This window comes from Tamandua tetradactyla, chromosome 1 (assembly GCF_023851605.1).
Source record: "Tamandua tetradactyla isolate mTamTet1 chromosome 1, mTamTet1.pri, whole genome shotgun sequence".
Classification (NCBI taxonomy): Eukaryota; Metazoa; Chordata; class Mammalia; order Pilosa; family Myrmecophagidae; genus Tamandua; species Tamandua tetradactyla.
The window spans coordinates 56,147,167-56,160,111 of NC_135327.1; the positions used below are offsets into that span (position 1 = coordinate 56,147,167).

The 12,945-nt window shown below is 43.0% G+C and overlaps 1 pseudogene; it reads right to left on the reverse strand.

Annotated features, from left to right (window-relative positions):
* Positions 1–10,967: 10,967 nt before the first annotated feature.
* LOC143684423 (cysteine dioxygenase type 1 pseudogene) lies at positions 10,968–11,353 on the reverse strand (annotated as a pseudogene).
* Between the last annotated feature and the right edge of the window lie 1,592 nt (positions 11,354–12,945).

The following is a 12,945-nucleotide window of genomic DNA, read 5'->3' on the forward strand; positions in this document are numbered from 1 at the left end:
GTGAGCCTTCTGTGGTTCACGGGCCAGACAAGCTGGCTCAGGTGCCTTTGGCAATGCTGTCCCCTTGTGCTGAGTAGAAGCAGTGCAGGGTCCACATAGCCCAGTGGCCAGGAATTCATCAAGAATCCTTGGCTTTGGCACTAACAACCCATATGTGGCCCTAAGTGAGTTCTCAGTTTCTCCATCTATAAAGTGGGGTGTTTGGGCCAGAGCAGTGGTTTTCAAACATTTGTTTTTATCTCAATAGAAAATTTGTATACAAATGTGTGTGCAAATTCCATCAAGCTCAAGGACAAAAATGAAGCTGCACCAGCAGGAGATGTGTCAGGAGCTCCACTAACGACACACGGTGTCACCCCCGGGGCTGCAGGCACCTCTGCAGCCTCAGGGTACCTCTAATACTGAACACCTGTAGCAGTGCCAGTTCCCTGGGGCAGACCAGCCACCCCGAACACACAGATAGGGAGTTAGATAAAAAAGAAAAAATATGTAATTGTAATTAATTAATTGATTCTTGTGATTCCAAAAGAATTGGTGGAAGGTAACAGCTGAAAGCAGGCTCTAAAGCTCATGGGGAGCTAAGAGGCAGAATGGGCCTGATGTGGGCTGGGATGGAAATGCTGCCTCACTGGGGGCTGAGCTGGGCCTCCTGCCCAAGTCCGCGCTGGGACCAGCTGTTTGCCCACCAAGGACTGCAGCCCTTGTGGCCCTGTAGCCACACGGGGCAGAATTCACAAGTGAGACTGGGGCTAGGCCTGTGCTGGCTCTTAATCTTCCCCAGCCAAGTGGAGGATGGCACCCAAGCTGAGCCACGGTCCTGAGACCCTCTTGGAACCATGTACCCTGTAGGGTCTGAAAAAAAACAAACAAACAACAACAACGAACCTAAAACTGCCCCACAGGGAGGGACGCTCATGGGAAAGTTTGCCTCCGGAGAACAGGCGTCAAACACGGATCTCTAAATGAGCAAGAAAGTCTAGAACCATGGAAGACAGCAAACTCACACACATGGGAGAATTTATGCCTGAAGAAATAGACATATTAGAGCAATCTGAAAATGACATTAAAAGAAATAGGTTTAGGTAAACCTACTGTTTTGGCTTGCTAAAGCTGCTGGAATGCAATATACCAGAAACAGGTTGGCTTTTACAAAGCGGATTTATTAGTTTACAAATTTACAGTTCTAAGGCCATGAAAGTGTTCTAAATTAAGGCATCAAGGGGAAAATACTGTCTGTGAAGAAAGGCCACTGGCATCTGGGGTTCCTCTGTCACATGGGAAGCCACATGGCAACGTCTGCTGGTCCTTTCCTCCCAGGTTTCGTTGCTTTCAGGTTCTGGTGCCTTCAGTTTTTGTGGGTCTTTGCTTGCTTCTCCTGGGGCATCTCTCTCTTTCCCTCTCTCAGCTTTCCTGTCTTTTATCCTCTCATAAAAGACTCCAGTAAAGGATTAACACCCATCTGGAATGGGCTGGGTCACATCTCAATTGAAACAATCTAATCAAAAGGTCCCACCTACAATAAGTCTGCCCCGATTAGGATGGATTAAAAGAATATGGCCTTTTCTGGGATACAGCTTCAAACCAGTACACATATGAAAAAAGAATTAAAAAAAAAAAGATAAAGAAAAAGTAAAAAGTTAAAACAAAAGAAATTAAATCACTTTCAAAAGCTTAAAACTCTCAAATAGGTAAAGGAGAGAACAGTATCCATGAAATAGCCTGAGATTATGAGATAAGAACAGGAAGTTTTGAAACAGAAGAAGCAGATACAGGGGGAAGAATCTTCAGTTAAAAATCTAGAAAATTCAAAATACAGTAATTAAAAAGTACCCAAAAACTCCAAACAGAGTAGTTGACTGCTCTCAGCTGAAGAGACAGAGGGATAATTAAACTTTGGAAGCAGGAAAAAAAAAATCCACAATGCAGTAAAGAAAAGGAGAAGCAAATTATGAAGAAAAGGAGACTGCAGTGGAGAGGATATGTTCAAATAGATGATGGCTGAGAACTTTCCAGAACTAAAGATATGGCACACTGAATTCCAAGACAGAAACGCTGAAAACCTGAAGTGTAAGTTCAGACCATCAAAATAAGGAGAAAATGTTAAAAGTTACCAAAGTCAGATAATCGATCAAAGAGAAAGAAAAGATGGCAGTAGGCTTCAATCAGCAGTAATCATGTCAGAGGAAATGGAGACAAAACAACTATGAACCTAGAATTATATTCCCAGAAAAACTATAATTTTACCATGAGTGCAAAGTAAAGACATTCTGATACATTTGAGGAAACAGGAAATGGAGAACTCATGAATCCTCACTGTATAAACAAAGACAAATATTTCAGCAAAAATTAAAGTTAACTTTGAAAGGAATGGGATGTAAGAAGCAAAGGTGAGCAAAGAAATTGATAACATATTGGGATCTTTAAAATCTTCATTTCATCAAATCTAAGATGTTACTGATTGTAAGATACATTGCTATTTTATGAACATCTAAGAAAGAAAAAGCATTGCTAATTGTGATCAAAGATTCAATTAGAGATAGGGTTTAACTTTTTGATCATAGGGAAACTGAACTGTGAAAAAATTGTGCATTTTATATATAATTGATGAAATATGGTTAATAGTCACTCTAAAGAACAATAAATATCATGTATGAAAATAATCATAACAATAACTATTTACATGAATAAAATAAGAATAATGTGTTTTAAGATGTCAGAACTGAAATTTCAAACATAGCATGGTACCTGCGAGGGAGCTAGATTAAGAGGGAAGTTAAAAGAGCTGAAATCTTGTTTACAAAAGGATACAAAAACTGCTTAGATTTTGTGAGAAAAATGTGAAATTAAGATGTATATTACAAATATATAAGAGTAATTACTAAATGAAAAGATAATCTCAGAGGTTACACTGTAGAACATAGCAAACTTAGAGGTACAGAGAAGCTAGAGACAGAGGAAAGGCTATCCAAAAAGGGGGAATCTAAATGCAAGGGAACAGATAGAAGTGATGGTAACTAATTAGTAGGTTTATAAGTAACACTGCCATATTGAAGGTGAATATGATTGGAAGAGGCTGTATAGTGCCATGTATCCCACTGATTAAAACTTACAATTATAAATAAATTCTCACATACACTATTTCAATGGTTTGACAGTGGGCGAAGAGTTAATAGAGAGGAATAGGAGGAAAACTAAAAATACATGCTATGGTTAATAGTTAACAGGAAGACATCAACAGTACCCCAGCACTAACGGGGGCAAATAATTATGGGAGGGGGCAAGTGATAAGGGGTAGTTTTGATTTGATAGTTGGTGACATTGTGTTTGTAGGTTCTCTGTCACTATGGACCAATGAACATTGTCTAAACTTGAGAGTGCTGCTGATTGTACAACCAAAAGCAGATGCCATAAGATATGCTTTGCTTATTTTGGACATTATCCATGGTGCCCAATAGACTAAGGGAGCCGAAGGATACAATGACTGAGAAGCACAATGGCAAACGGTGACACATTTATATGATGGAATATGGCGCAGCTACAAAAAGGAGGTATGTCCTGGGGCACACAATGAACTGAATAAACCTTGGGGACAATGTGTTGTGTGGGGTAGGCCAGAAACAAAAGAACGAATATGCTAAAGTCTCTCAGGAAATACTTACGGGAAAATGGGAGCCTGGGTGGGGGGCCCTCACAGCAGCCACATTTGGTCTGAAGTTGTGGCTGTATTTCTGGATTCTGAGACTCTGAGCTATATGTGCATCAGCTGGGATTTCCCTGGAACTTTGATGTGACAGCTGGGACCTGGAGGTGGAGTGCTGTAGCCCTGAAAGCTAGCATAGCTATCGACGATAGTAGTTGGGGCAACCTAAAGAGAGATCAGGTCTCAATTAGAGTTTAAAATGAAGCCAGCCTGGCTGGGTCTAAGGTAAATCAGAATGCAGGGTAAAAGATGATGGTGTATGATCTCTAGACCTTCAGCTGCTGTATGAGATCAAAGGCAGAGAGGTTTATTATGTCAAGAATCTAAAGTTTTTGTAACACATGATCTGATCAACCTCTCTGGATGGCTATTTAAACAGCCCAGGCTCCTGGAGTCCAGAACAGGAATGAGGCCTTGTAATTCTGTATAGTTTCGTATAATACCAGGATACATCTCAAACTATGGTGGGCTGATAATTAAAAAGCATTGGGAGAGTCCCTTGAGGATCCGAAGGGGGAAATATATATAATATGAAACTATTAAACTCTCCCATCTGGGAAACTCTGGTACCCTCTCAACTACTGGGGACTCTCAAGAAAATTGGCCAAGTCCTGGATTTTGAGGCTAGCCCTTATGCAACTTACTTCTGTAGGGGAGAAACTAAGACTACCCATAACAAGGCGTAATGTTCCAGGAAGCCTTTTTGTTGCTTAGATGTTTCCTCTAAGTCCAACTCTGCAAGGAAAATCACTGCCTTTCCCACTATATGGCATATAACATTTGGGCTGAAGTTCTCCCTGACAACATGCGGCATGATTCCCAGGGATGAGTCTGGCCCTGGCACCATAGAATCGATAATGCTTTCCTGACCGAGAGGGGAAAAGAAGTGTAATAAAATAAGGCATCTGTGGCCAAAAGACATCAAATGGAGTCAAGAGGCTGTCCTGGATGCTGCTCTTATGCAAGCTTCAGTTGGATAGAGCTGATTGCCATGTTTGCTAAACCCCAACCAACGTCCCTTCTGTTGACTCTTAAGAACACCTAGGGCTCGTACTGAGACCCTATAAAGGTTTCATGTACTAGGTTTATCTTCCTGGAATATTTAATTCCCAGCGGGTTCCTAGGTCAGATAAACCCTGAAACTCAGAGGGACCAGCCTATCAATCTGAAGATTATCAATTAATTTCATCCTTTCATATATATATATATATATATGAAAGCAACTTAATTTCAAATTATATAAATATATGTATAAACAAGGACATTCCCAGCAGCACTGTGGCAAAGAGCAAAAAGTTAGAAACAACTTAAACATCTATCCACAGGAGAATGTAATGAGTGAAATAATTGTAGTATATTCACACAATATAAACTAGCTGCAAACATGAATGAATTACAGCTACACAAATTGAAATCTTCATAGAAGAATCTCACATTGAATAAGCAAAAGCCAAGTTGTAGAGGATTTCATGTGGTATGTGGCATTTGTTTCAAGTCTGTCAAATACTAAACAATGCTTGGAGGTACATACATTTGTGTTGAAAGTATAATAAATGCATGGGAAAATGAGTACCAAATTCAAAGTCATGACTACCTTGAGGGGGTGGGGACAGGGAGACAGGATCTGAGAGGTTTCAGGTTTTATTTTTTAATTTAATGCATGTTCATCATAGTATTACTTATACTTTTCCATAACTTAAAAAAACTGCACCCAAAGAGAATCACTTGCCAAATCTGGTGTACGTCTTCACAGTATTTCCCCCACGTGAGTGTAGGAGACACATACATCACAGCTATGTCTGCTCTGTAAAAAGTATGCCCTAAGAAAAAGACAGTTGCTGAGGAGCCAGGACTAGAAACACATTAAATGTACCTGATGGGCGCCTTGGAATAAATAGCAAGCTTTACATTTTTGTGTATTATTTACTAGGCTGGAGCTGGGCAAATGTGGGAGATCTTTTTGCTCTCTGAAAAAAGAAACAATATGAAATGCTCTTTGGCAAACTGCAATCTAAAGGAGTGTCTGGTTGGTTACAGCAGAGTTTTAGGACCTCATTTTCACTTCAGAATTTCTCCTGGAGAATTCAACCCATTTCCTAGTGGTAAATAACCAGCTGCTATATTCACACCCCCCCCCCATCTGTATCACTTTGAATTCACCAAAAGAGTTGTTTAAAATGGCTGTTAAAATGGTCCATATTTACACCAGTGTGCACAAGGGAGGCTTCCATTGGTACCACAGAAGGGAGTTCAGGAGACATTGCATAAAAGCTGAACTTTTATAAATTCAATGTTTTTCCATCATTGATTATCTTATAATTTCAGATGCTTTTAATTTCAGTTTTGAAGCTTGTGGTAGTTAGATTCAGTTGTCATCCTAGCCAGGTGAAGGCACCTAGTTCTACTGCTATGGACATGAGCCAATGGTACGTGAACCTCATCTGTTGCTGGTTACATCTGCAGTCGGCTAGGAGGCGTACCTGCTGCAATGAGTGATGTTTGACTTAATTGGCTGGTGCTTAAATGAGAGAGTGCAACATAGCACAGCCAAGCAGCTCAGCACACCTCATCTCAGCATTCGCAGTTTAGCCCAGGCCTTTGGAGATACAGAAATAAATCACCCTGGGATAAGTTGTTGGAACCCAGAGGCCTAGAGAGAAGGCCAGCAGAGATCACCCTGAGCCTTCCCATGTAAGAAAGAACCTCAGAGGAAAGTTAGCTGCCTTTCCTCTGAGAAACTAACGAAATAAATCCCCTTTTATTAAAAGCCAATCCATCTCTGGTGTGTTGCATTCCGGCAGCCAGCAAACTAGAACAGAGCTCTTCAGTAAAAGGTGGAAACAGCCAAGTACAAAAACCTCTACATGGCTAATGATCCATCATAAGCTTTTCAGATTGCTTCAGATTCATTTTTAATGGAATCCTTTTCTCATACATGTATTTAAAGCCCCTATTCACTAAGTCCCATTCACTAAACGCTTCCACGTCCAAGGAATTACCCTTCTAGTTGCCGTCACACAATCCCGTTCTCCGCCAGGGTCTTTCAGGTTACTCACAATGAAGGGCCATGCGAAGCCAACGGGAAGCTCCTCACGCGCTCCTGCAAGACAGGAGATTAGCGGGAAAATACGCAACTTCTCTTGTTTTGTGGAAATCCATTTTTTCAATTCAAACTTGACTGTGAGTTTGGCAGCACGTCCGCTGTTAAGCCCAGCCCTTTGTGGTAGTGATTTACATTCTGGGAATCCTGAGAAAGGAAGGGACGGTTCCAGCAATTGGAGTTGTTGTAGCTGAGGTGGAAAGACTGGGAAGCAGAGCTACCGTAGAACAGATGCGTGCCCCAGGGGAGGGTTATCTGACCTGGAATTGTGTGGGTCCACGCAGGGGATGGGAGTCAGGCTGTGAGTGGTGGCAAGGAGAGCTCAGCTCTGGCTTGAGGGAGCCCTGGCACCCGTGGACCAGGCCTCCAAGCACCTCCTAACAGGAGTAATAGCCCTAATCATAGTGAAGCACTTGAGGGCCCACTACATCCCAGACACTTGCATAAGAGTTTGACATTACAATCTTGGGTTGCCTCCCCCCCCCTCCACAGCCCCACTGAGAGGAAGATTCATGCGAAAGTAACTTATTAGGAAGCAAGCCGGGAAAACTTGTGTGTGGGTGGGAGGGTGGGGTGAGGTGGGGTGGGGTGGGGTGGAAGGATGGGCTGGGGAGGGGAAGAAGCCAGCCCGAAGTGCAGAATGGAGCTGGAGTTCAGCAGCGGGGTGGGCTGGGGCGGGAGGGTAGACCCTCTGGTTACTTGGCCCTTACTGGCCATCTGCATGGATAATAACTCATTTACCTTTCAACAAAGTTATGATATAGATGCTATAATTATTCCTATTGCACAGATGAGGGAACTGAGGCACTGGAGCCGTAAGTAGACAGTGATATTTACTTAGCTTTAGTAAGGTCAGAGGTGGCGTTGGGACCCAGGCAGTTTGCCTCCCAGCAGAGAACTTGATCGGTGCTTTGGAAGAAAGATGAGAAATATCCTGCCAGCTACCAGTAAATGGAGCTTTTTGGGGAACAGGCATCATAGCATTCCAGGTGGATTGAGTTAGTTCAAGGGCGGGTCAGGGGTAAAGCAATAGAGGCAGGGAGGGGCAGCTGAGAGCAGGGGACAGGGGACAGGGGAGAAATGCTTGGAAAAGGGGCGTGGGGTGGCGTGTGTTAGGGCATTCTCCAGTGCTAGCTGCGAAGGGGCCGCCGGAGGGTCCCCCAGCACCCGTGCGGGCAGCTGCCTCTCTTCTGCCGGGGCTGGAAGGGGCGCCTGTAGCTCGGGAAGACGCAAGCGGCGGAAGGGCCGCAGTGGCCGCAGTGGCCGCTAGAGGGCGCGCCAGCCTCGGCCACCAGCCAGAGCATCTCTTCCGAGGACAGCCGGGGCCGCCGCCTCCAGGCAGCCGGGGCGCGCCCCCACCCGGCACTGCGCAGTCCTCGCCTTCTTTCCTGATCCCTTTGCCAGGGCCAGGGCAGGATGAGACCTAAATCCTCTCGGGCTGCCGTCCCTTGCAACCCTGAAAGCGCAGGATCCGAGAAACTGACCCTGGGGGCATCTGGACAGTAAGAACCTCGGGACAGGACGAATAAGGCATCCTCTTAAATACAAACCCCGGCGGGGCTTTCGCTTGTTTGGGATTGAGGGCACTTCTGAGGTTGCGGTGGAGTGAGGCTGGGCAAGACACAGAGTTGAAGAAATAGGGCGGCAGGAGACCCGGGCCTAGCGCTTCTCCTTCCGCCAACACACACTGAAGGCAAGTCTTGGGGCTCACCGTCTCCACACGTCAGGCAGGTCTCTCTGCGTGGAATTCACCCTAATTCCTGAAAGCAAGCCCCTGCTGAAGGGACACCTCCTCCAGGAAGTCCCATCTGCAGGAGGACCTGCTAAAGGCCCAAATGGGCTCGAGTCCCACCACAGGGCAATGCCTGGGCACAGACAGCTGGCCAAGGGCTGCCTGTACCCCAGAGCCTGAGCCCTTGCAGGGAGGCCCCCCTCACGCCCCCCACCCTCTCCACCCTCCCAGCCAAGCAAGGCCTCATGGTTTCTGGATTAGCCATGGTTCTTCCTTCCCCCATCTGGAGGTGTGCATTGGAGGCTGTGGGGTTTCGGGTGGCTAAACCCTGACCTGGCGTTCCTGGAGTGAGTTTGACCCCACATCCCTGCCACTGGATGTCCACCTGGGGAGAGGGCTTGAAAAAAGATTGTGCCATTGGGAGAGGGGTAGGAGTGGGGGGTTCAGAGGGGGGGGTTCACTCTCCTCCCAGGAACTTTTCTGGGCCCTGGAGAACTTTACAGGGGAGAGTGAGATCATTTGGGGAAACTGAGGTCCAGAAAGGGGAACTGATTCAGCCAGGGTCACACAACTCATCAAACACAGTTAAGAGATGGACAAGTGGCTTGGACCAATAGCCAAAGATTTCAGTCAGGTGGCTGTGTGCGTTTGGACAACTCCTTTACTCCAGGAGGCCTCCCTTGTTCCGTGTGTAAAGTGGGGAAGCAACAGGTGTGTGGGATAGTGCTGGTGGTGCAAAGAGCAGTGATCCGAGTGTGCAGACCCACCTCTGCCAGTGGGACACTCAAATGGGGTGGGGGGGGTTGGAGGGAAAGGGGACAGCAACTCTAAGAACCTCAGTTTTCTCCTACAGAAATGGGGCAACAGTTATTCTTATGACCAAACAGTGTTTATTCCAGGAATGAGTTGCTTAATATCAAGAAATCTAAATCTTTTATACATCAAAACCCTAGGAACAAAGTGTCAATGGCTGAGAGATTCCAAACAGAGTCAAGAGGTTATCCTGGAGGTTATTCTTACACATTAAGTAAATATCACCTTGTTATTCAAGAAGTAATGGAGAGGCTGGAGGGAACTGCCTGAAAATGTAGAGCTGTGTTCCAGTAGCCATGTTTCTTGATGATGATTGTATAATGACAGAGCTTTCACAATGTGACTGTGTGATTGTGAAAACCTTGTGTCTGATGCTCCTTTTATCCACCTTGTCAACAGATGAGTAGAACATTTGGAGTGAAAATAAGTAATGGGGGGGAAAATGTTGGAATGAATTTAGTTTGAAATGCTAGTGATCAATGAAAGGGAGGGGTAAGGGTATGTAAATTTTTTTTTCTGTTTTTGTTTTATTTTTCTGTTGTCTTTTTGTTTCTTTTTCTGGGTTGATGCAAATGTTCTGGGAAATGATCATGATGATGAATGTGCAACTATGTGATGATATTGTGAATTGCTGAGTGTATGTGTTGGGAATGTTTGTGTTTCTTGTAATTTTTTTTTAATTAATAAAAAATTAAAAAAAAACCCTAGGACGCCTTAGGAATTATGTGGTAACATCAATAGAGTCTAAACACATTAGATTACAGTTCAGTCACCACTACTGAGGGGAAACTCATGGGGAGCCGAAATATGCTCCCCAAGATCATAAAAGTACCAAATTAACAGTCAATGCCATTCTTAACATTTCAATAATAAGAGCATTCTCATTGAAATAAGCAAATACAAGAATGTAGATTACTTTGAATATTTTGGCCATTTTATTTTTGTTTAAATTCAGATTTATTAAAATTATTTGGCAATTTTGGTAGCAGTACAAAGTCTGACTGATTGCTGGAACATTAGACATGAGATTATTATAAGTTTGGGTACATGTACTTTCTAAATCTTCCGCCTTGCATTTCATGACCTGATGGCAAAGTATCTTAAGTTCCTCAATCTACAATAACTTACTATTCATAAAAAAGGAATCTGGAAAATGAGATTGAAAACAATAAAATCCACAGATCTAAAAAATTCCCTTTGAATGTTAAGAACACACAAAGTATAATATAGACATGTACATTTGTCTATTTATTTGATCTCTGGTTTCTTGTTTTTACTTATTGCTAATTACAGTTCAGGTATCAGAGAGATTCCAAAAGCTTTCAAAACCCTTATTGACATTTCCAGTAGGTTTCCAATGGCATTAGAGGATGGAATCAGGAAAGCACTTGATTTGGCCTTTAAAATCACAAAGACTTTTTTCTGTAATGAGACTTTTCTTCTGCAGTAGCTTAGAACACTGTTGCTCAGTTAATGCCTTACAATTAGCATGTGCCCTAGAGTAGATCGAACTACTGGCTTATTTAAGTGTATTACTGGACAGCAAATGGTGGGAGGCCTTTCTCTCCATAGCAAAACGTTCAGCAGACCTTAAAATAAGGTTTCAGAGAGTTTGGTGCACCTTAGTTGTTCTCCAGTGAACCTGAATTTGTAAATAGAGTCCTGACTTCAGATTTGCTATCGTATGTCTTGGTAACTTTGTTTTCATGTCCCGTGCTTTGATCAGAGGTGTGGTATGTATCAAAAGGTGCACTGGACAAGTGAAGGCTCACAGCAGGTTCCATATGGCTGATATTCTCTACCCCATGTAAGCCAATGGAATCCCTGATATAGACACTGTTTTTCCCTCAAGATTCTTTCAGATTTCTTGTTCATCTCATTGGATTTGTTAATCAGGCCAGGCAAACAGTGTCTCCTTTAGATTTCCCTCCAGCATCTTCAGAAGGCAGAGGGAGTTGGTGTGACGGTGGATACTGCTGCCATGTCGCTCACCCCAACATAGAATCATCGGATTAAATTTTCCATTTCCTTGATCCCCAAGGTTCCGAGTATACCTGTACTGGTCGAACCTGGGCAGGTTGCTCTCGTAAGCTGCCAATCCGGCCTGCACCCCCTCTGCACTGATCTCCAGCTGGGCAGGATGGGTCAGGTCTGCCAGGGGCCATGGCTGTGGTCTCTCTCTGCTCCACCCCACACAGAGCTGGCGGCACCATCTCACTACTCGACTGTGGTGGAGGAATTGAGTCAGCCACGGAGCTGGAGCGAGGGACCCTCGCTTTCCCATTAGGCATAATCCGCAAATGCTTGAGGGCCAAAATGCAAAGAAACCTTTGTGGAGATATCAGGAGACCGCCAGGGAGTGGGGCAGGGCTGGGCTCCCAGGGGACGTGTGGCATACACAAATCAGGACCAGCTCTCTCTAGCCGTTTTAATAAGAAAGAAATTGGAAGTGAAAAATTGGAAAGGAGGATACAGAATTGTTGTCATTATTTACTGATGTTGTGTTTGTTACCTAGAAACTCAAGAAGTATCAAATGCGAACATTTTATTAAAAATGACAGTAAAATAAGGTGGCTGGATATGAAAGAAGCATACTACAAAAATGTTTTTCTACATGCCAGCAATTACAAGCTGAAAAGAAAAAAGGAAATTTTCTATTTGTGATAATAACGATGTGAAATGCCTAAGAATAAATGTAACAGAAAATGTGCTCCAAGGGAAAATTTTTTTTTAGGTTTCAGTGAGAAGCCTAAAAGGAAATATTAGCAGGTAAAACATCAAATCATGGTCATGAGTGGGAAACCTGAAAAATATATCTGTATAAATTCTTTTCTAAGTCATTTATAACATTAAACTTGTTCTAGTGAAAAATCTCAATAGGACTTTCATGGGAAATTAATAAAGTGATTCTAAATTTTTCCTACATCACCTGGAAGAAAAGAAATAAGTAAGAACATTTTCTTTAAAATGAAGGCATACTTGCCTTACTAGACTAAAATGTATTTCAAAGCTATAGTATATCTAACAGTGTGAATCTTGTGTGGGAACTGATGGAGCCAGTAAAGAAAGTATAACTCCAGAAACAGAGTTAACATTCATTAGATTGACTAATGGAATTGATGATATTCCATCAATTTTGACCCAGAAAAATATATCCATTTCATAAGGTTCAACCTAATGTATAATGCAAAGATTATCTTAGTTCACAATAGGTACATGAATATCATCATTTTACAGAAGAAGAAACTGAGACAGAGAGGTCAAGTAACTTGCCAGTGGTCACACAGGCAGTAGATGGCAAAGCCAGGATTTGAACCCAGGCAACTTGACTCCATAGCCTTGCTCTTAAACACAGGCTAGACCTAATAGACAGTAAGTGATGCAAACTGATGGTGGTGGGGAATGATTTGTTTAAAACTAGTGTTGGGAATACTCACTATGTATTAAAAATAATCAAGCTAGATCTTTACCTCATACTGACCAAAAAAAAAAAAAAGTGATAATTAGATTCAAAGTGAAATGCAAAACTCAAAGTTAAAACATTAGGAAGAAGTACAGAGGAATAATAAATTGACTGCAAGTGAGAAAGTGCTTTTTTAT